This window comes from Panthera uncia, assembly GCF_023721935.1.
Source record: "Panthera uncia isolate 11264 chromosome B3 unlocalized genomic scaffold, Puncia_PCG_1.0 HiC_scaffold_1, whole genome shotgun sequence".
NCBI lineage: Eukaryota > Metazoa > Chordata > Mammalia > Carnivora > Felidae > Panthera > Panthera uncia.
Window position 1 is genome coordinate 34441041 of NW_026057582.1, and position 25106 is coordinate 34466146.

A 25106-nucleotide genomic window follows, 5' to 3' on the forward strand; every position below is an offset into this window, starting at 1 on the left:
AAATAGTACAGGCCTTTAAATCCATCTGAGATTCCTTAGAATAACTCCCAGACAGAAGTTAATTCTATGACATGAGCATTGTTCGATACTGTGCGGCTCAAGATTTGCAAAGCAAACTTAAGGAAGCCTATATGTTCACGAATACACTTGCTGAATTTATGTAAACAATCAAGCCAATCAAGCCAAACCTAATTGAAATCAATCTTATTTTGTGGTCAAGAATAATCTTTCTTGGAGATTCTATAATCACGAGGAAAGAGGGAGAGACCGTCAGAAAAAATTGTGACAGACTCTGAAATGTACCAAAGAGTATCAAAAAAAAAAAAAAATGCTGGATGTATTCATTGGCAAACTATGTATTATCGAGAGCACATTATTTTGGTTTATCTGATTCTGTGGAATTTAAACCTTTCATTGTCTTAGAACTATTTTATAATTCTGTTATTTTTTAAAATGATAACAAAGCAAATAATTGTTACCTATAAATATGCAAAATAATTCTGTCTGATGGAGGAACAGTTGATCCCTTCCCACCCCCACCATAATGGAAAAAGCCAATTTTGCGTATATTTGTAAGTTCACATGACCTACATATGTCTCTGCTCTTTGAATTCTCCTTTGAACCAATTGTAACATCTTGCTGATTTCCTCATTAGTTAATAAACTATTTGACATATATTCATTTTGTATATTTATATGACAGTCATGGTTTTATCTTTTTAAAAAGGCATCCTTTAACATGTTAAATTTTTTTTTTTTAAGTTTATTTATTTTTTGAGAGAGAGAAGCAGAGCTTGTGCAGGGAAGGGACAGAGAGAGAGGGAGACAGAGAATTCTAAGCAGGCTCCAGGCTCTGAGCTGTCAGCACAGAGCCCCACGTGGGGCTCCAACCCACAAACCACCAGATCATGCCAGATCATGACCTGAGCTGAAGTCAGAGCCCAACCGACTGAGCCACCCAGGCACCCCTAACATGTTAAATTCTTCACTTTGCTCTTGTGCCATAAACTATTATGTTAATTATTTATACATTGCAGAAGAGTTAAACTGTCAACAGTTGACTAGTTGACATGTTAGTTTAGTGACACATTCAATGTTAACATTTATTAATTATGAATCTACAGCAAGTAGCTTCCTGTCTTGGAGTTATTAATTTTATTCTAGGCATCAAACATTCTCACAGGCTCCTGAAAAGCTCTTAAGCCCTATGCACTGTGCTTATGGGGTAAAATTAATAAAAAACTGAGTAGTCACTGAATAAATGTTGAATAAATGAATGAGTAAACAGAAAATAATCCCTACCATTTTGGTGGACCTTCTCATGTGCCTTATACTCATATGTTTCCTAGAAATAAGGAATATACATGAGAAGTAAATTACACAGCGAGATTTGTTGGACATTATTATTGTTATTACCATTTGATAAGTGAAGAACAGGCTGAAGTTGCCTAGCATGCCTGTGACAACACATGCCCAAGTGCCAGGGCAATATCTGAACCCAGGTTTCTGGCCTCAGAGTCTGCCTTTCCACTACCCAGGATATTGGTACAATCTCTCTATTAAAATAAAAATATTAATGATAATCTAGCCCTGAGAGTTGTTGTGGAGGAAAATGAGATGATGCATATAATGGGCTTGGCATAGTTCCTGGCACAGAGTAAGTGCTCACTAAGTGGTAGTCATGGTAACATTTGTCCCAGGTTCCTGCTCCTCTGTGACCTCATATATCTTCTGAGCCACAGCAGTCTGAGCTGCAGGGATTGGGTTAAGGAGGAGGAAGTGGTGGTGAGAAGATACACTTTGCATAAGTATTTACATGTTTTAAAAACTCTTTTTATTTCACAATGGAAAAAGTCTTTTGAAGCAAGCCTGTACAATCTAGGGACAATTTAAACAGATTCAAATTGGAAAGTTACAAGGGAAATTGCAAAAGGAAACAGGAGGAGTCCAACCTTCATGGGTCTAAATCCCAGAGGCTCTGAGCCAAGCAGGCTCCAAATCATGCTCCTTAACTCCCACTTGTGCGGTGCGTGAATCCTTCCCCAGCCTCAGCAGTAACTGGAAAGTAGGAGAAGCAGAGATCATGGGGCGTTCAAGGACCCAAACTACACCAAGCCAAATATTCAAGTCTGGGTCCCCATATCTGTTCCTGAGGAAATTATCTGTGAGCAGATAGAGTGAAACAAGTAAAACTTGTGTTGGTGAAAAATGAGCCTGTCTCTAGCGTGGACAAAGTCCCAAAGTAAAGCTCAACAAAAGCAGTCACTGTGACTCCCATTGCTTTTGTCAGTCCCTGTGATTGTAGCTGCTGTATCCTGCATCCAAGGGGCTGTGGGTAAGTGCTGACATCCTAGGATGGCAAACTAGGCTGAAGGGGACGGGCACAGATGATAGGGGAGACTTAGCTCATTGCTGACTGAGTAGGACTATGAGGGTTGTTGGAGGGCTGGCCTTGTGGATTTGATAGCTGCATCTGAAGAGAGTTTGAGAGGGTGGGTACGGGGGGGGGGAGGGTTTAGTGAGGGGACCAGTTACAGGGGGAGGGCACATAAGTGTCATAAGAGTGATGATTACCATTATGTGACTCTCTCCCCCGGCAATGGGATAGTCTGACTACTGTCAGCGCATAACCCCCTCCTCCAAAATCAGGACATTCCCTTGCTACTTTTCACCATATCCCCTTCCTCAGTCTACAGAAAGCTCCCAAAGGCCAGGCAGAATCATTGCCCCAGTTGCCCACGAGCACACAAAGAAGACCCCTTGCCCGTTTCCCCACACATCATTTGCTATTTATGAATATGCAGTTATGAAAGTATGAAGTCATCATTTCCAATTATGTTATTTTAATTTGTAGCAGTGATAAAGGGGAAGATCTTCCATTACCCCAATGCCCTCTCCCTTCTAATTGATTATTATCCTTTATCCCTGTATTCTTGACCTAATATCTATAGAGCAGAAGTGTTCTTCCCCCCCCCCCCCCCCCCGTTCTTTTTCCTCCCCATGGTCAAGGCTTCGTGTGGATTCCTTATATCTCCTCCTTCAGCCTCCTGGCTGAAGTCACTGCAGATTTCCTCACCCCTCCGAACAGATAGCTCAGTGCCATTAGCTTTGTAGTTTCATCTTTGAAAGATCTAATCTTTGTATTCCCCTCTCTACTTTCCTTAACTTTTTAATAACAGAGACATGTCAGAACAGAAATTGCTTCTGGTCTGGAACAGGCTGTGCTCTCGATGGCACATATATTACTGAGGCGGGGGTGACTTCACTTTGACTTGACACAAACCCAAGCAGGATATGAGAACTCTGAAGATCTAAGTCTTTATCTGGGGCTTCACAGTTGGTAGGGAAGGGGGAATGTTATTAACGTATGTATATCTCCTTGCAGTTCCCACCAAAGAGAGAGAGGGAGAGAGAGAGAAATCCCTGACATTTATCTCCTAAACAAGACATGTGAGGAGCCAAATGCCATTTGACAGGACAAATATTTACTGTGCCTGCAAACAGCCCCGAACATCAGTGCAGGGAACGTGAAGACTGAGCCAAGGCTGATCAAAGTTCAACGGAGATGCCAGGTCCCAAGAGCTGGGGATTAAGGGCATCATTTAACACCGAACCACGGACAAGATTTGTCTCGTTGGCTCCCTATTCAAACCGGGCATTTTATTTTCATTTCCTCGGTCCTCCACGGGCTCATGTTCTTCAGGGCGGGGGGCTGCGAGCCCTTTTCATTCCCCTAAACTCTGAGCTCTTGGCCGATCTTTCACACAGCAGTCAGCGGGATTACAGGGTTGCGAGTTCTTGTGAAGATTTGCTCGTTCTCCTGCAGAAAGAAAATTGGACTCCTGAAGACCCACAGGACCATCACTGCTAATAGCAAGCAGTGAGACGAGAGGCCCGTCGAGAAACCACGGCCGGAAAAAGCACACAGAGACATTTTTTTGCAGCAGCGTCAGCAAAGCAGCCTCATGGGGGAGGGCTGGGGGGAATTTCCACTAACAAGCTTGACAGTTCTCCTGTAACTTGTAGAAGTCCTGCTTACTTCAGCAGCATTATTTTTCAGACAGAAGTGTCTGATTAACTGCCTCCTAGAGCAATGGTGTTTAACTGACACCGGCCACAAAGCCGGCTGAGAAGTTTATCTTCTTCTGCCTTTCACATGAGATCCTTTAAGTTCCCCGGCCACCGCGGGCCGCTTGGGAACAACTCTCTTCATCCGTCTGGGCCCTGGTGTCCCCGTAGCCCTTCTCTCCCGGGGAAGCAGCATCTAGAGGCTTCTACTCTCTCAGCTGCCCCTGGTCTGGTTATACTGAGCATGCTGTTTAACCTCTCATGCTTCAGTTTTCACAGCTATCTAAGATGTTGGGGAGGAATTAAATGAGAAAATGTGTCTAAAGCTCTTATGTGGCCTGTGATTCGCGTGGCAAGCATTCATTAAGCGTTAGCTCTCATTATTATCATCTTGACGAATGCTGGGCAGAGGAGTTATCTGCCTTGGTCAGGATAAAAGGAGCTGGACACAGGCTTTCAGTTCTACAAGATGAAAAGAGCTCTGGACATGGAGGGTGGTGATAGTTGCACAACATTATGAATGTATTTAATACCACAGACCCACATGCTTCCAAAGGGGCATATATGTGTGTTTTACCACAACAAAAAATTGCAAAAAATAAAAGTAAATAAAAAGGATTAAAACAAAGGAGCTGAGTATGGCAGATAGAACAATGGCTCCCCCGAAAAATGTCCTCGTCCTCATCCCTAGGACCTGTGAAAGTCACCTTACATAACCACAGGGGCTTTGCAGATGTGATTAATTTAAGAACCTGGGGAAGAGGAAATCATTCTGGATCACCCAGGTGAATCCAGTCACAAGGGTCCTCGTATAAGAGAGAGGCAGGAGGTTCAGAGACAGAGAAGGATGTGAAGACAAAAGCAGAGGGTGGAAGATACTACCCTGCTAGCTTTGGGGATGAAGGAAGGTGGTCAGGAGCCAAGGAACACAGGAAGCCTCTAGAAGACGGAAAATACAGCCACCAGAAGGAACGGAGAGCCCTGCAGCATCTTGATCTTAGACCAGAGAACTTCTGACCTCCAGACCTGTGAATGATAAATCTGTGGTATTTTCAGCCACTGAGTTTGTGGTCATTTGCTCCAGCAGACCTACCATCAAATGCCCTGGGTGGTGGCGGAGACCCGTGGGCCCGATCTGGAGTGGGGGGAGAGGAACCTCCACAGGAGCAGCCCTGGGACACAGACCCCATCCTGTCAGCACACGCCTCATGGGGGCCTCTGCCTGTGGGCAGGTGCACCTCCTTTTCATCCTTGGAAAGCCGTGGTAATCAGACAAGGCACACCTCAAGGCCAGAGTATGTTGGGGTGTGGGGGGCATCTCAAAGAGGAGGAACGTGAGTGAAAAAATGTAAAGTCCTTTGGCAGACCAGGCCTGATGTCTCCTCAGAAAACCTCAGAGGAAGGGCCTGACGGGAAGGCATGGCTCAGAGTTTCCATATCCTGCTTAGGAACTTCTGCAACAAAGCAGAGACTGCTTTCACACACGGCTCACTGGGTCTCACCCTTCTATAGCCTCAACGAGGTATTCATTTGCCCATCTTTAAGCCAGTCTTTAAGAATACTTGTTGAATGAATAAAACAAATGAATGAATAAATAGACAATTTAAGGAACCCAAATGTTATCACAAAATACCCCCATTTTTCTTAACCTGGAAAGGCAGGGGTGAGGGGGGGCAGGGCTGGCAGGGAGATGGATATTGGGAAAAGCTCCCTTTTCTCTAATCTCCCTGGGAGACTGAGCATGCCCCCTCGTCCTCCCCGCGGTCAGACCCACTGGCTGGTGTCCTTGCGCCCAGGACAGAAAGGCGTGTGGAGCCGTGTTGCTGCTCCTGTAGTTGGTATGCAAGCCAACACTCCTAGCACATTCCAAATCTGAGGGGGTGGATGCTAATAACCCATAATCAATGTTGCATTTGCCAACAGCCAAAAGAAAAATGAACCTTTAATTGAGCGAGATTTGGCATCAATCAATGATGTGACTTTAGTCAGGCAAAACCGACAGATTACTGAGTCGGACATCCAACTGTGAGAATTGTTCTCTACTGGGGCGAAGAATGCAAAATGTGGATAAACGACATCTCTTACCCAGCCCAGGACCATAACTCACTGTGAAAAAAGAAAAAAAAATCCCCTGCATTTGTTTTTAAATCTTCTGGAGTTTCTTTTTAAGTCATGTTCTAGCAGAGCTTAACTTACTTTGTAACTCCAAGCCCCTTCTGAGAAGTGTTGTTTAATTATGTGCTGATGACGGTTTCTAAGACAGCTGGTTGTAATTAAATTAGCAGATCCCTAGCTCGAGAGCCCAAGCAGGAGGAGCCTGAGGTGACTGTTGCAGCCCAGAGAGTCCCAGCAGGGTGACTGTGATGTGGCAGCACAGGCTTTGGACCTTCTTGAGTCCCGACAGACAGAGCTACTGACCAACAAAACCAAGAAACCTGGCCGTGGACAACACTGGCCAGCAAAGGGGGTGGTGAGGTATTCCCACGAACCCCACATGCAAACAGGCTGGGGATAAACCACCACCAACAGCAAGCCCTGGGTGCTCTCGGCACCTGAGAGAAAGCAGAGGGAAGCTACAGGGCATCTACAGACATAGCACAGGAGAAAACCAAAATAGCTGAAAGGTGGAAGCCTGTTAAGACCAGTGGCCCATCCTGGCAGGGGCTTTGGCCAATCCAGTCAGGGAGTGGGAGGGGTCTGCAGTCAGCTCGGAACTGAACTTTCCAAACTGATGGGCCAGGACAAGCCCCCAAATCGGGGGAGAAACCACTGAGGGGAATCAAAGCCAAGCAGAACGGGTGCTTTAGACTGACAGCCGGCCCACAAAAGCAGGTGAAAGTCCAGCTGCAGACACCTGTGCTTACGACCCTCTGTGCCACCTGCCCAGGAGACTGGGATGGCTCTCTGTTGCTCTGGGATCGTTGCTTCGTTGACCTATCTGGACACAGTTCTGTGGCTCAACCCTTGTCACTCTTTCAGACACAGTTTTGTATTCATTCTCCAGCTTCATACATAATTTCAATCGATTAGACCTAGTTCTGCCTTCCAGAGCTATAAGGAAGCCTCCTCTGTCTTCCACATGACAGGTTTCAAATATGACAGGGCCCTCTAAAAGCATCTCTATTTCAGGCTGAGCATCCCCAGTTTCTTCAAAAGCTCCTTCTGGAATGTGGCTTCCAGAATCCTCAGTCCTGGCCTCCTGCCTCTGGGCTTGTTGCAGTTCAGTTCCTGATACAGTAGAAAAATGTCAGTCCTGGAACCAGAGAGCTTGTATTTAAGTTCTGGAACCTCTACCTCCTGGCTAGCCTATTACCCTCTCTGGGTCTCAGTTTTCTCATCTGCAATATGGGGATGACTGTTAACTATAGATTTGTATGGAGGCTCTGTGAGATAACTTATGTAGCCACTTTGAGAACGCTAGAACATGGACGAAGTACCCATTAATTGTTTGGGCATTATGTCTGAAAGTTGTAACCCCAACTTGCATTTAAAAAAAATTTTTTTAATGTTTATTTATTTTTGAGACAGAGAGACAGAGCATGAATGGGGGAGGGGCAGAGAGAGAGGGAGACACAGAATCGGAAGCAGGCTCCAGGCTCTGAGCCATCAGCCCAGAGCCTGACTCGGGGCTTGAACTCACGAACCGCGAGATCGTGACCTGAGCCGAAGTCGGACGTTCAGCCGACTGAGCCACCCAGGCGCCCCATTTAGAAAGATCATTCCAGAAGTGATCTATCAAGAAGAGGATGGAACTGGGGCTTTCCTCTCCCTTATTCTAGTCTCTGGGCTTTTCTAAATGCCATTTCAATCACACAAACTCTTCAGGCCTTTCATACTGTGGGTCCTCACTGAGCCAGAAGTAAGCAGTGTAAGAGCCACTCCAGCGACAGGAGGTATAATCGTCTTTACAAAGTCATGGTAATATTATATAGCACCTGGATGCAGAGAGCTTCTGCCCACCCCATACAAAGGACCTCCAATCCTGAATTAGATCGGTCTGTCATTCTTTCCCCCAACTTGATCCTAAGGACTATTTTTTCTGAGGGAGGGATACAGAAACTTAGCAACTTCATGTTTAAAAATATTATAGTCCTGGGGATCCTGGGTGACTCAGTCGGTTAAGCATTTGACTTTGGCTCAGGTCATGATATCATGGTTCGTGAGTTCGAGGCCTGCATAGGGGTCTGTGCTGACAGCTCAGAGCCTGAAGCCTTCTTTGGATGCTGTGTCTCCTTCTTTCTCTGCCCTCCCCTACTCATGCTCTGCCTCTGTCTCTCAAAAATGAATAAATGTTTAGAAATTTTTTAATTAAAATATTAAATATTATTAATTAAAATATTATAGTTCTATCCTCTTGCACAGTTGGTAGGAATGCAAACTGGTGTAGCCACTCTGGAAAACAGTTTGGAGTTTCCTCAAAAAATTGAAAATAGAATTACCCTATGACCCGGAAATAGCACTACTAGGAATTTATCCAAAGGATACAGGAGTGCTGATTCATAGGGTCACATGTACCCCAATGTTTATAGCAGCACTATCAACAATAGCCAAATTATGGAAAGAACCCAAATGTCCATCGACTGATGAATGGATCAAGAAGACATGGTATATATATGATGGAATACTACTCAGCAATGAGAAAGAATGAAATCTTGCCATTTGCAACAACATGGATGGAACAGGAGGGTATTATGCCAAGTGAAATAAGTCAGAGAAAGACAGATATTGTATGTTTTCACTCATATGTGTAATTTAAGAAACTTAACAGAAGACCATGGGGGAAGGGAAGGAGAAAAAAATCATTTCAAACAGAGAGAGAGACAAACCATAAGAGACTCTTAAATGCAGAAAACAAACTGAGGGTTGATGGGGGGTGGGAGGGAGGGGAAAATGGGTGACGGGCATTGAGGAGAGCACTTGTTGGAATGAACACTGGGTGTTGCATGTAAGTGATGAATCATGGGAATCTCCAGAAGCCAAGAGCACACTGTATACTCTGTATGTTAGCTAACTTGACAATAAATTATCTTAAAAAAACAAAACAAACACACGATAGTCCTATGTGTCCAATCTTCATTTTCCTCCCTATTCTTCAACCAATCTGCAAGCCAAGAACTAATCCAAACTTTAATTTCTTCTCATTTGGGCTTATTCTATCTCCTCTGGATAGCAAACTTCATATACTCACTGCAGGATACATACATCCTTCTGCTTGACCTAGATTTGGCTCTCCAGCTTCACAGAGTATCCCCTTACAATACGCCAAGGTTTGTTAAATGGGTCTACCACGTGACCAATAGGTTCTTTTTTTTTTTTTTTTTTTCTTTCTGTTTCTCAAAATGGACTCTGATCTGTCACACTGGTCTTTTTTGTTCATGTTAATTTCAGGTGTACAACGTGACTTATTTGTATATATTGGGAAAGGATCACCACACAGTAAGTCTAGTTACCATCCATCACTACACAGCTATAATTTTTTTCTTGCGATGAGAACTTTCAAGCTCTACTTTCTTAGCAGCTTTCAAATATGCGATGCAATATTATTGACTATAGTTACCATGCTCAACATCTCTTTGACTTATTTTGTAACTGGAAGTTTGTACATCTTGATGCCCTTCACCCGTATCTCCCACCCCCACCCCCCTCCCCTCTGGCAACCACCAATCTGCTCTCTCTAAGTTTTGTTTTGCTTGTTTGTTTGTTTTGTTTCTTAGATTCCATATATAAGTGAAATCGCACGGCATTTGTTTCTCTCTGAATTATTTCACTTAGCATAATACCCCATAGGTTCTTAATTGTTTTCTTAATTACTGCTCTAAAATTCAGCCATCTTTAAGAGTCGGCAATAAAGTTTTAGAAAATGCATGTGATTAGCTGTTTTAATGAAAGGGTACTTTAAAAAATAAGAGGCAAAGCATGTTATTCACTTAGTTAAATAAATAGAACCTCCTGGGAGCCTGGCTGGTTGGCTCATGAGGCCAGAATTGAAGAGCCAATGCCCGTGTGGGGTCCAGTTACCTTGAATTGCCAACTAAGAACACAGGAAGAAGTAAAAAGCCACATGAGGGTAGTGTTGAAAATTTAAATATTCACATTTTATTGGGGTCATTTATCCTGTCACATACAGGAAATATACATAAGTGTTCAAATCCGTACCCTTTACCATACACATATACTCTCGCTCCCACGCACGTATGTTCAGATATGTGATTACCCTTATACCCAACAAGAACACTAAACTCCCACGCATTCTTGGTAAAAGGGTGACAGCAACTTATTGGTGTATAATCCATCCAATCACAATGAGGCAAGGAAGATAATCTCATCTCACAAGACTTTAAAGAGAAAAGAATTTGGTAATACTGAGCTCTTGGTTAACAGTCTCACTGGTGAAAGTCCCCAGGTGATGTTGATAGAACATCTAACAAACCACCGTCGGAATTCGAGCAGCTCAGCAGATCAGACACCCTCATGTGACATTCACATTTTTGTGGCTAGATCCAGGACTTAGCTGGATGTATCTTAGTACAGAAAATGTTTGAGAAATGTCCCAGACAAGATGGATGGATTTTCACTGTCTCAGGCCCTCCCCCTCCATGGCCCCCCACTGGTACTTTGTAATTTAAGATTTCAGAAAACTACCTTTAAGTTGTTTGACCTGTAGCTCTATCTCCCAGTAAGATTGCAAACTCTGTGAGTACAAAAACCAGGCCTTCAGATTCCTTTCTGTCTCTCCCAACTCAGCTCTTAATCCTATGCCTTTCATAAAGCAAACACCCAAAAGACATTGCCTGACCAAATGGCCTAATGTGGCCTTGGAGATATCAATATCATGCCGGTCCTAAACTGTGTGGCACTACATGAAAAGAACTGTTAAGAGTGGCTGGGCCTTGGTTACTCTGCTATAAAACCATCTCTTCCTGAATTTACTGCAGACTTTATGATTTATTCGTCCTTTGATGTATTTTTGCCTTGGCTGTATGTTTTTAAATCATGCCATTAGGATTTTGTTACACATTCAGGTAGTGAGTTGAAGAGATAAACCCTCTCTAAATTGCTAACATTCCAAAGACTCATGAATTTGAGGCCAAAAGGCACTTCTATGCCAGAAAAGGTCAAGGGTGGCTGCTCAACCAAGAAGCAGAGCAGGGCAAGCCACTTGCCCCCAATCAGACACAGCCCCACTGTGTGAAGTGCAGAGAAGACTGTTTTTGATCTGTGGTAGCCTGCAACCTGGCCTGAGGTCTGAGTCTTGGTATTTTTTCCCTATTTTCCAAATGCGTGCTTATTTAAATTTCATAATTATCTGGCTATAAACTCCTAGGGATTTCAAAGAAGAAAACAACAGGTCAGCTTGAAGTTAAAGAAGATAAATGAAAACAGGCCAGGAGAATCAGAGCCAGTTCCTGCCAAAGACTCAGCTAGCCTTGTGTCATGGGGGCACCAGCCTGATTGCATGACGTAACTGTCTCCATACTGAAATTGGGCACATCTGGAAATGATCACTTCACAGTTTGCTTGGCCCCTTCCCTATGACCAGACCTCACTGACTTGCTTTATATAAACCACAAACTCACACATTTCTGGCCAAAGGGGATTATTTACTTGGCTTAGCACATCCCTGGCCATGACATCATTTGCAGCTAGCTGGTCACCAAACATACAAAAAGAACGTGATACAGGGGGAGACACGCTCGTCACCCACAGTCACTAACCCTTTGTGTGCCTTTGGCCAAATACAGTATGGTGACAGCTTTACCCCAAGTCCCTCTTAAGGCTGGCTAGCAGCTCCCCAGTGGTTCACATCGGACTGTCTCTAAACAGTTAACAGATAGTAGCCACTGGCCAAGTTGACCAGGACTTGGCTTCAAAGATCCCGAGTCTAGAGCCTGATATAAGAATGTGAGTGATGTTTCTGCTTTCCCTCCCATCATGTTCAGGGAGTTTGGAAGGTCACTTTCCTCCTGGTCACAGTGCCAACCATCCCCTTCAAGAAGACTGAGTGCAATGGGCTCCTGGCGCACCCCCTGCCAGACAGATTTGTTCAAAATGTGAGAAAACAAATCAGCAAAAGCAATCTAAGCAAATAATCAAAACCAAAAGGACATACCTCTTCTGCAGCTGACTGGATGTTTTGTAGGCCCAACTCCAGGTCCTCTCCTCCACCAAAGCCAGGCCCTGGGTCTATGCCCAGCTGCATCCTTGCTGGGGAATGGCCATATCCCAAACTACTTCTGCCGTAAGAGGCACTGCTTCTCTCTACTCTAAACCACTTTCTTATGAAAGCAAGGAAATCAAGGGGTATTATTTGTACCCAATCCAATTAGTATGATTATCCAAACACCACTGAGTAGGCAAGACCAAGACGGAAAAAAGTACAGCCCCTTTGTCACTGTTACTTTGGCAATTGGAGGAAAGAACATTGGTGTCATTCCAAGCCACGGGCTGTGTAGCTGCTCTAGTGGGTAGAGCACAAGTGAAAGGCCTTCAGATGAGGTTCCACCTATTCATAATTGGACTTGATTGTGGTTCTGGCTCAGGAATGTTTTGCTTAGCACAGGGATGGGCATCTGACTTTTCAGGGCTTCGGAGATAGTCTTAGCCAAGACAGCGACATAGTTTCTGTGATTTTCCTTTGGGAAAGGAAATGGAGTGGAGGGACATTCCAGAGAGGAATCATTTGGCTGCATAGAAACCATTCATGCCGAGGCTGACTCGGTTAAGCGTCCAACTTTGGCTCAGGTCATGATCTCACAGTTTGTGAGTTCAAGCCCAGCATCAGGCTCTGTGCTGAAGGCTCAGAGCCTGGAGCCTGCTTCAGATTCTATGTCTCCCTTCCTGGCTTACATTCTGTCTCTTTCTTTCTCTCTCTCAAAAATAAATAAACATTAAAAAAAAATTTTAAAGAAACAATTCATGCAAATTTAAAAGGAATTTTATTCAAAAAGTTCAGATTAAGTGGAATCCAAAGAGAAGGTGACCAGCTAGACTCTGGAACCAGGTCCTTTCTGAGGCCCTCTGCAAGACTGCCTAGCCCTTCACCCTAGTGCCTGTGCATTGACACCATTCCGCTTCCTGGTCCCTCCATCTTCATTTTTCAAGACAGGGGATTTGATTGGTTTCTGGACAATCTTCTGAGTCCACCACCAATGGAGTGGAAGGGAGAATACACAGCAGAAGAACTACCTCTAAGAAGGAAGCATGGAGGCAGGAGAGAACGGATAAGCAGGTCTGCTACAGAAGCCCCTCCTATTTCACCCCTTAGTAATGGGGAAAGGTTCTTATTTGCATGACATCAATATGAATCAGAAGCACAGACATGGGGCAAGGGAATCCCTCCCAACCTGGTCATCAAAGCAGACTGAAGGGAGACCAGGTGCTGTCAGGTCAGTACATAGAACATTTGGGAATACTGGAATGGGGACTAGAGAGAAAGGGCAAGAAGACATGCACATTGAAGATTAATTAAATGTTTTGAGGGAGCAGACGCCCTTGCCCTCCCTCAGACCCTATCCTAATTGTGTTCCCGCCCACAGGAATGGTTAATTGGTAGGAGGTCAGTGCATTTACATAGACTCATTCCAATTTATCTGGGAGGCAGGAAGGGCAAGGCAGGAATGGCTGGTTGACACACTGGTATACAATCATCTGGAAATCTAATTTGTGGAACCAGTAGCCATCTGTTCTATGGGTAATGTGCCAAGGTACCTGCCAACAACAGAACAAGCTTTCTGCTGTTGGGTAACTAATTGCATCTATGGGACCAACACAGCATGAGACTCAACTCGTGGAACGTGTCCTCCACCAAATTACGATTTCTGCTTGGGTTTTTCTGAGTCGGTAAGCATAGTACAAAGACTGATATAACTGCAGGTGGATGGAGAGGCTGGGGTAGCCCGGCACTCCCAGAAGGTGGTAGGTCAGCAGGTATGAGGGGCAAGCACATTCCCAGAGCTGTGCAGGAGACTGTGGTTCTGCTGCAGCCATTCTCCTCCCACCCTCCCCACCCGAGGAAACAGAGCTGGGAAGGAAGATCCAAGAAGGGCTTATAAGTTGATATCAGTGGTTTCCTTTTATACCTTCTGAATTTTTTTCTTTTTTAAGTCACCTTGTTTAAAACCTAGAGAGAGTGGAATGTGCAGAAGGTATAAAATCAACATCTTCACCCTGTCACCACAAATGACATGGCAGCTCCTCCTCCGTAATAAACTCCTCATGGGAAAAGATCTCTTATTCTTCCATAACAACCAGCATGCTGGAGGAAAAAGCCAATAGCAGGTGGATTCTCCACCCTCTTCTGTACCCTGTAACCCCCAGATCCCTGTCTACCCATAGGCAAGGGGTTTCCATAGCACCTGAGCAGACTTGATCATAGGATTTTGTAATGTTTAATAAATTATTGTGGGACACATGGATGGATGGATGGATGGATGGGTGGGTTGATACCTACTTTGCCTAAAGGGACTTACCCCCAAAGTCCAAGTGACAGCACATTTTTCATTGCGTTTTTTGGGTTTTTTTGTTTTGTTTTAAGAATATATCAGCAACAAAAGTGTAGCAAGAACACTGGGCATTATACAGTACTCTCAGTATCAGCTACTTCTGACATTCCAATGGGACCAGGTACAGATGTCTCCTCATACACCTGTCACCTGGGTTCTTTCTAACCTCTCATTAAATCCATATCATGCTGGATTGGCTCCCAGCTTTAGTGAAAAGAACCACTTCCTGTTTTCCTGACAGACCAGTACCTAGCACACTGCCCATATGTGGTGGATACTTAGTGCAGCCAAGAGGAAAAAACAAGGGATTTAACCAGCAGGAGGGAGTATGCTTAGCACTAAAGGAGCTAAGCTCCTAACAAGCAGCATGAATCAAAGGCACTTCTGACTCTCTGGTCCCCTGGGGGTCTGTGAAGGGCTGTTGCATCAAAGTTGCTCCCCAACAAGCAGCCTGGTCATTAGGCTGGGCCCATTGTGAAAGGTAAATTGATTGAATTGGCTTTCCAGAGACGTTGCCATTATCCTTGGAAACAGAGGTTTCTAGTGGTATAGGTAATCACACAAAACTAAATATACCTAACAGTCAATCGCGAAATGGATTCTATGAGACTTTTTGAGATTTGTTTTTAATTAAAGAAGAAATGATTATAGACTCCCTTTCTGATTGTATTTTGCTTGGACAATAGGAAAATTAAGTCTATGCCCTAGGCACATATGAGCTGGATGGCAAATGGAAGCAGAAAGAATGTGGACCTAGGAGTCACTATTCACTGTGATGAGAGAGGTGACATCTGCCCAGGGTTGTGATGATCAACTGGCTCTCCAATAAAAGCCCTGATCTGTAGTGTTTGCCACTTTTAGTGGTGTAAATACACCGTGGCTGATTCCAAGGCACCAGCCTATCACTGAACACAGAGTTGGGAAGAGAACCAGCCCCAATACACCACTGCATCCACCAGAGTAAGCTTAATTCTGGTGTCAGAAACCAGAAGACCCACCAGCTTTGGTGGGGCTGGAATCTTACATTTTTGTATATCCATCACCCTAATTACATTCAAAGAAATTAATTCCTTTTAATAAGAATTGGTATATCAAAGAATGATGTCAAGGAACAACTAAAGGGTAATTGTATGACTTAGTCCACTATCTTGAAAAAAATACTTGTCAATAAATTTCTCAAATTAGCATAGCTTTGATTTCTTTTTTTTTTTTTAAGTTTATTTATTTACTTTGAGAGACAGGGAGGGACAGAGAGATAGAGAGAATCCCAAGCAGGCTCTGCGCTGTCAACACAGAGCCAGACGCGGGGGTCCATCTCACAAACCATGATATCACGAACTGAGCCAAAATCAAGCGTCAGAAGTTTGACTGAGCCACCCAGAAGCCCCAGCTCGATTGATTTATAAAGGCTTTCAATAACATTTTATATGAGCAGAAATTACAGTGCTGGAAAATTGCGCTAAAATGATCTATCATTAACAGAATTCTAGTATCAGCTCTAGATTTATCTTAACTTCGAACCTTGGGTGATTTTAAGAATAATAAGAATTTTTTCAGGATCTCTTCATTTATATTTTATTCTCAACTTTATTGACAAAGCTTTACAGAAAAAAAACCATACCTTGTTTTATAGGTATCTTTGAGAGTATCTGATAGCATTTGTTTTGTACAAAAGAGGAAGGTAAAGACGTAGTTTCCTCTTCAGGCCAAGTTGGGTACAAATGTAACTCTGAACAGCAAGGCAGAATTGTTTTCTTTATAGTCTATATATTTGATCTGTAAAAGTCTCTTCCAAGTCTAGAACTCTATGAGTCTCCATTTCTATTTGAAGGCCTAAGAAATGTCTTCTTGACATGGTTCTAGCTGAAAGAATTTTCTTTGAAAACTTTGTCCTTCAGTGGTGACCATTTCCTCTGTCAGGTTCTATTGGGTGCCATGGCCACAAAGCTCGAAATACATAAACTGGCCCCACATGGGTCTTCTTCCTGGGAATGCCCACAAGATCTTCCCTTCTCCAACCAGACAGTCACCATCAGAGGTCACAAGAGGTGGTAAGAGAAATAGAAATGGACTAACCCTGTTTTTCTACATCAGGAAATTGAGGTTAGTCCCTTGGGGCTAACTTCCAGGGACAAAGTGGAAGCTGGTGATGTGGAGCGAATCTCCAGGGCTAATGCCCAAATAGCTAATTTCCCCCACCTATAGCTGTAAGAACTGTAAGACTTCCTGGGACAGGTGTGCCTAGGAAATTGCTCTCTTCCGTAATTCAACAGCGGAGCCCTGTTGCCCCGCACCCAGTCTGTCTGCTGTCTCTTCGATCATCGCTGTCCAACCCCAACTCCTGGGAAAAGTCAGATGCCCAACTCAAATTGGGTGCCCCTTCTACTTCCATACACCCACCTTTGTTAGGTTCTGGGAAAGGAAACCACTTTAGATCTTTGTTCAAAATTCATATATTTCAAATGTATTTTTATGTGGTCAAATTCTACTTTAAGCTGGCATTTATTTAACTCGTTTTTCTAACAGACTAAAGTCTGCTTCAAAAAGCAGAGTTAGCTGATTCTCATCTAGTGATGGTTGCTAGGAAACCATTCTATGGCAAATTGGAATCACACAGACTCTGACTTCCCCATCTTGAGAACTCCTATAGAATTAATGTAGGCACAACTGATTCAGTGATGAATCAGCACTATCCAGTGATATCTTTTCTCTCTTTCTGTTAAAGTGTTATTTAAATAATTAACTTTTATCTATAGTTTCTGTCTTAGCTTCCCATTTATTCTTTAAAGTCTCAGTGAAGAAGTCCTTTTGCATGAACGGTGTTATATTCCCACCCCCAGATGCCTCAACACCAGAGCTTAACCAATATGCACTGATTGTATTTGAAGGGAGGTGGTCACACGGGAGAAATGCCTTCAGATTGGAAAACGAACAGTCTGACGTAGGTTCCACTGATAATTAAAAGCGTCCTCAAAGCTATTTTCTTTCTTTGGCTTGTATTTCCATTTTCTGCTTTTAAATTTGAGGCCACACAAAGAAAACTTGCTGGAATATTCAAGAAGTGGTTATGGGAACTGGTGCAATTTCTTTGTAGAACAATTTGGCACTAGCTGTTAAAGCTGAAGATTTATATATGCTATGCCCCAAAGTCCATTGCTAGAGATATAAAATCCTCACACGGCAGGAGAAATTGACCAAAAAAGTTCACTTTGACATTGTCCATAATAGTTAACAACAACATAAATGTCCATCAAAAAAAGAATAGATAAGATTGGAGCCCCTATAGCACACAATTGCTACTCTACAAGTGACACTATCCTACCATTCTCTACTACACAACACTGTAGCACACTGTGCATGCTATCGAATAGTTAAATGAGCCGGAACTACAGGTGTCAACATGGTAAATCAAATCTATTTGCAGCAAAATGCATACCACTCAATACCATTTATATAAGGTTTAAAATATGGCAGGCTAACTTGTGTATGAATACATTATATAGTAAAAATTATACAAATGTTTATGGGAATAAAAACCACTAAATTCAGTACAGTGGCTATCTTTGGGGAAGGGGGAAAAGGATGGGTCAGGGAAGGCTATACAATTTTTCTATCCTGGTTTATGTATGGGAACACGTGTTTGAAGAAAGTAAAGCAAAATGTGAAGTGGACAAAGCTGGGTGATAAGAGCATGGATCTTCCACAGAAATACGTGTGTCAGGAGCGTCTCAGTGGCTCAGTTAAGCGTCCAACTCTTGATTTCAGCTCAGGTCATGATCTCACTGTTCATGAGATCGAGGCCCATGCTCAGCTCTTCTGCACTCCCTCTCTCTCTTCTCTCTTTCTCTCTCTCTCAAAATAAATAAAATAAACTTAAAAAAAAATACTGTACCAAACATTTAAAAAAAAAGTATATAGGGTCGTCACATCATCTATCCTCCATACCTTTTTTATGTCTGATACATTGCATCTTCTTCCCAGAAATTTGTTTTAGGGTGACTGAAGACCTAAGATTCCTTTGCTAGGGCAGGTCACCACTGCCCAAAGTTGGCATAAGAGAAAGCACTGAGGCACGTTCAGCTCAGGGAATGTAGGTCCTCCTGAGTTAGATGGGTCCATTCGAAGTTTGATCTACATATTAGGAAATTCACACAAACTAGGTCTTTTAAATACTGACAACAAAACAAACAAACAAAGGTCAGACAATGAGGCATGATTTTTTTAAATATAGTAAATAATAAATCTTTGTTTGTTTGTTTGTTTGAAGATTTTAAAAAGCACTGCATCACTTTGGCAGCTAACCATGCCTGGAGCAAATGGCTCTGAGGCTGTAACAGGCGTGAAAATCACCTAGGGTGCCTGTTAAAATGCAGGTTCCCAGTTCCCTCCCCTCGCCCTAGTCCCTTCATCTGCCTCCCTGCCCCCATACCAAGTGCTAATCGGTATACCAGGGTTGGGACCCTGTCATTTCCACTTCTAGCGATCACACCAGCTAATTCTGATGCAGCTGGTCAGTGAACAGGATGACCACAGAGTAAAGGAGGATTCTCCCAGGCAGCCTGTCCCATCCTGGAAGCAGAGAACATTAGTGATTCTGATTAGAACACATTGCAAGCATTGCAGGTGTCACAGTAACATTAGCAAATAAGCAACTGCATGAAAATCCAAATCTATAAAATTACCACATATAACACACTATTCAGCATTCATTCATTCACCAGATACTTATTGAGTGTTATATGCATAGTACTTTTTTCCCTTAATTGTACTCTATGTTAATTTCTTGGCACATAAACATGTAAAATTTTACATAAATGCATAAATATGGTCTGCTGATTCATCATCTTGGCTTTCTCCCCCCGCCCCCTTGGAAAGTTGAACTGATGTGCCAGGAATTTGTTTTCATGTAGTCTTTTTCTTTTTTTAACCACCCCTCCCACTTTCTTCTTCCTCCCATCCGTGTTAGCTGCCCTTTGCTCAGATAATCCACGTTAACAACCTATTACGTACCCTCCCATATACTTATTTTATGCTCATATGATCTTACCCAGACATATATGCCCATACGGCCAAACATAGCATATTGACGTGCACAGATGACTCAACACAGTAAAAGACAGAGTCTCTCTCTGCAGGAGCTTACCATCCTTTGGGGGACACAATGCATATATATGAAAATATCAACACAAGGCAAAGGAAGAAAATTTACATAAGTGGTACAGTACTATAGTTATATAGTGAAAATATATATAGAAAGGATGTATCATCTTATGTGTTATAGCCTTACAAAAGGCAAAAAATAGATACTGTAAGAGGTCACTGTCATTGCCTCTGTGTCTTGCTTGGACCACCAGGATCAGAATTCGCTTAAAACCTGGATTCTGTGTGTGCAAGAGACGCATTCTCCCAGGTTGACAAGGAAAAGCGTCCCACCCTCAGAGGATAGAGCTGAGGGGGGAGTCCCTCACCAAGTGGAGCTCCCAGACCCCAGGAGCATCTTGGGTCTGAAGCAAGGTGAAGGTCAGGAAAGCAAAGGCACTGTGTTTAACTTAGCAAATGCCACAGTGATATTTGCAGGCACAATCATGCAAATGTTATTTGCTGTGAGAAATGCATTTCCAAAACAGATGCTTCCCACCATCTATCCACTTGGCTGCCTTGAAATGAAGTAATTCCTTTCTCAGCCTCCCAGGAGGGTGCTAGTATGTCGGGGGCCTGGGATTGAGACTTGGCAGCCAATGTAAAGGAAGAGCTAAAATCCTCCTCTTGGCTGGCAAAGTGGGCTTCTGCCTTGGGCATGGTAGAGCTTGAATTTGCAGGCTTTGAAGGGCACAAGTCAATCCCCACCTTCCAGGTTTGTCCTGTGTCCTGACCGAGAAGGGAAGTGAGGCTTTGAGCAGAAACTGACTGCCTTAACGAACCCAGAATTAGAGCTTAACAAGAGCAGTGAGGGACCAAAAAGACTAGTAAGTAAATGATACAGAGATCATCAACAAACCAGCAAAACTCTGATCAGCAAGCAGCTCCAATCCAGTAAGGTAAAAGTAGAAGGCTCTCTAGTCGACACGTCTCAGTTCTCCTTGTGTTCTGGGCAGCTTCATTTTCCTTGGGTGGCTTTATTTTTGCAAATCCTCGTGGCAGAACAGGAATGTTGGGTCGCAGAGGGCTCCCCAGTCCTTAGCTGGTCCAGGTATCAAATGGAAAAATGAAGAAGTCTGCTAGGCAAAGAAACCTATACCATGACTTTCGCTACTTCCAAGGTTAGCCCCATAGCCACTCAATGGGGATAATAAAAAATTCACTCACATCCTCTGAGAAATAGCTGTTGGAACCCTATCAAGTAAGGTGATAGCATTTAAAAGCTACTGCACTTGGGATTGAATACCTAGATCGTAGCACAGTGAAAAGAAAATGAGACGTCAGTAAGGCACATGTTCCGGATCCACCACCTGCTCCCTGGGTGTCTCCAGGTGTGCCCCTTCACCTCACAGAGTCTTTGTTTCTTGTCTGTAGGATGAGGATATGAAGATCTTCCCCCTTACCTCCCCTGACTGATGTGAAGATCATGCATGGTGATGACCACTAAAACATTTTGAAATAGTAAATTTCATAAAATGATAAGGCCTTTATGGCACTGCATCAAATCTTCTGCTATTAGAGATGTGCAAGGAGCCTACAATGAGGCCTCAGGGGAGATGGATAACACAGGAGCATTTAGTGAAGACACCAAGGCAACGCCTAATTATCTGCTAAAGGGGGTGGAAAACAAAGGGCCACAGCCATTCAGAGAAGCAAGTAGTAACTGGCCTACAAGATAGCTTTAGGGGCACCTGGGTGGCTCAGTAGGTTAAGCATCTAACTCTTGATTTTGGCTCAGGTCATGATCTCACAGTTCATGAGTTCAAGCCCTGCATCCAGCTCAGCACTGAAAGCATGGAACCTGCTTGGGATTCTCTCTCTCTGCCCCTGCTCGCTTGCTCTCTCTCTCTCTCTCTCTCTCTCTCGAAAAATAAATAAAAAACTTAAAAAAAAGATACAGTTTTAGAGAGAGGTTGGGAGTGAGGTCAGTCCTTAATAATTTAAACAATTGGACAGTAAACCCAAGTGAACATGAAACATCCAGATGGCTTTACCAATGAGTAGAAGAAAATCATCTACACCCCTAAGTTGGGGGGTGTCTATGAAGCTGGACTCAAGTTCTCCCCCAACCAAAGGGCCTCTACGTGTCCTCTGCTGATCCTCAGCCCCCACCTCTCTTTGAGGTGAGAGATAATGAACCACAAAGAGTCCTTCGACCCTTCATGTCCTCATACTTCCTTCATCAGGTTTTTCCTACAAAGAGCCAATAATGTGAAAGATGTTCTACAATTAAAAAAATCAAGCAGTAATTCAGCCACCTCCAAGCTACTATGTAACAGTACAGTATGTAAATGACAGGTGCATATGAGTATCTTTTCTCTACTTATTATTTGTTCAATATTCAATATATAGATGGCTGCCAAACAACTTTTCACATTAGCATAAGATAACCAGTGTTAGCACACCAAAGTATGATATAATTCTAGCCAAAAGGCAAAGAAACTTGACATTTCCATTAGCATATACATTATTATCTGCGCAAATGTACAATTTCCAAGAGACTTTCTGCAATACTGAAAAATTGCAAATATCTCTGATGTGATCTTGGAAGTCCAGATCTCTAGGTCAGTAATCACTTTTCTAGAAGGTAATTTATAATATCAATCTGTCAACAACAGAAAGGTTCAAAAACTGCCTCGGCTACCCTTACGCATGATGCAAGCATGATGCTCAGAAGTGTCATGAAGATTACCTGAAGAGAAACCTGCATCAGTGATGTTCATTTGGGTCCCATTATTATTTCCTGAGTGCTTCAGAATCCAGACCCCTGTGGCAGGCGGCCAGGAAAGTTTCTTCTCAGGGGGTCTCAGCAGTGAACGCTCAGCGGCTTAGAGCTCTTCATTATGAAGTAGCCCGGGACATGTGCTCCTCCACTATTGGGAACTGTTCCATCTCCCCTCCTAGCCATCACCCCTGACACCCTCCTTCCTCCCATGCTCTCTAGCCAGGCATCTCAATTATCTCTCCAACCCAGCCCTTGGCAGGAGTATATGCTGAGCTTCCTCCAGGCCAAGAAGTAAACTAGATGGATTGGACCATATCTAGTCCACTCACTCATTGAGCTGACTTTGCCCAGGACCACACAGCTCTGTGGGAGCTCAGCTGGATCTGGCAGTCAGTTTTCCTTCTTCCCGATCCACTTCTTTTTCCATTTCTTCTTTGGAAGGCAGGGATTTTAATGTCTTGGTATAAAGTAAAATGAAACTTAGAAATTCTATCATGGTTTTCTTGGGGCGCCTGGGTGGCTCAGTCAGTTAAGCGTCTGGCTTCCGCTTAGGTCATGATCTCACAGTTATTGGATTTGAACCTCACATCGGGTTCTGTGCTGACAGCTCAGAGCTTGGAGCCTGTTTCAGATTCTGTGTTTCCCTCTCTCTCTCTGCTCCTCCCCCCACTCACACTCTCTCCCTCTCTCTCTCAAAAATAAATAAACATTAAAAAAAAAGAAATTCTATCATGGTTTTCTTAAAGCAATGTGGTGTTTTTTGTTTTGTTTTTGTTTTTGTTTTTTTAAGTAATCTCTACACCCAACATGGAGCTTGAACTCACAACCCCAAGATCAAGAGTCACATGCTTCACCACCGACTGAGCCAGCCAGGTGCTCCTTAAAGCAGTGTTGCAATGACAAGTTTGGGGTCCTAAAGGAGAATATTGGAAAATAAAAAGTGGAGTATATTGGAATATTTCTGATAAAGATGAAAAAAGTCGATGCTCTGAATTCCAAGAACCAGTACCAATAAACCAGGCAAGAAGATCCCTAGAGAAGAGAAGAGTTATTCACTGGTAGAAAAATCTCTTGAGCAATGTTCTTTTTTTTTTATTTTTTTTTTTAAGGTTTATTTATTTTTGAGACAGAGAGAGACAGAGCATGAACGGGGGAAAGGCAGAGAGAGAGGGAGACACAGAATCTGAAGCAGTCTCCAGGCTCTGAGCCATCAGCCCAGAGCCCGATGCGGGGCTCAGACTCATGGACCACGAGATCATGACCCGAGCTGAAGTCCAAAGCTTAACCGACTGAGCCACCCAGGCGCCCCTTGAGCAATGTTCTTATAGGCTGGGGGGGCGGGGTCTCCTGAGCAGTCTGTCCACCAGGAAGGATTATCGTACAGATGGTTGGTATGGGTCATCCTGTACACTAGCATCTGCATGCTGGTGTCCTGAGTCGTCTTTGAGATCAGTAGAAATTCTTTCCCTCCAGCTCAATCCCCCTAAATAACTGATTGCAGACATTTAATCCATAGTATCAAGACTCAGCCCAAAGGTAGGACTAAAGCAGCCTCTCAGGGGCTGTCCATGGGTCCCCTTATCTTCACTGGGCCATTTTTAGCACCAAGGACCCCACGGGAAGGCAGTAGAGGGCAGCGGATAAGGGCATGGGCTCTGGTGTCAGAGCCTGGGACTGCTGTGTGACTGGGGCAAGTGCTTCAGCCTCTCTTAGTCTGTGTCCTCATCTACAAAGTGTTGGCCGTGATAATAATAATAAGACCTACTTCAGAGGGTCATTGTAAGGATTAAATGGTGCTTAGCACAGCAGCTGGCACATTGTAAGTACTCCATAAATGCTAGCTGTTGCTATTAATACCCAGCAGGCGTCCACTGTGTTGGTTTGGCAAGGACACTGTCCTGTGCTTTGCAGGACTCAAAGGCAGTTTTCCCCTCTTATTGTTCTCTCAGCACTCTGACCCGAGACTCCAGAGCCCCTGTGATGTCATTCTATTAGACTCTACAAGACAGGATCAGAGGACATCCTGCCTGCGTGGTTGTCTTAAGCCCACGCCACCAGCCTGGGGGCTTGCCTATCTCTCTGGGGGGCTAGGAGCTCAAACTTCAATCGCCTATAAATGGCAACAGATCAGGAAGCAAAACCAGTGCATCCCATGTCACTGTGGTTCTTCCAAGAGAAGGAAACCCTTTGATGGCCAAGGGAGAGCCCATGATTCTAACCTCTGTTGTGGCCAAATCCCAGGGTGGTGGAGCCTCATCTGCTTAATGCAGTGGAGACAGAAGATCTAACTGGAGAGAAAGTGTCAGTGAGGACTGACCTGGCCTCTCAGACCCCTTCCTTCACCTCTCCAAGAGGGAATTCAGACTGGAAAACATTGATTTAGTATCCACAACGCTGGTTTAATAAAGGCTCTTGGAGACAACTGGGGTGGCCGTGACTCTAAAGCCCTCTTGAGCATTGTTTCAAGTTGTTTTCTTTTCCGGAAGCTTCCAGAGCAGGCAAGCAATTATTTCTCTGCAAAATCCGGGAAAAGCTGAAGAGATAGATTTCCTAGGAAAACAGGACTCATTCTGTGGAAAAGCAAGAATGAGATGAACAAAGAACATGAAGATTACAATTGGAAAGGAGCTTACAGATGCTTTGTATTTTACAAATGATGAGGAAACCAAGAC

At 43.7% G+C, this 25106-nt stretch overlaps 1 long non-coding RNA gene across 1 annotated transcript; it reads left to right on the forward strand.

Annotated features, from left to right (window-relative positions):
• The first annotated feature begins 1737 nt into the window (after window positions 1–1737).
• LOC125909437 (uncharacterized) lies at window positions 1738–5123 on the forward strand. Its single transcript, XR_007453690.1, has 2 exons — window positions 1738–2335; window positions 3386–5123. It is a non-coding gene; the product is annotated as an uncharacterized LOC125909437 (long non-coding RNA).
• Window positions 5124–25106: the final 19983 nt, after the last annotated feature.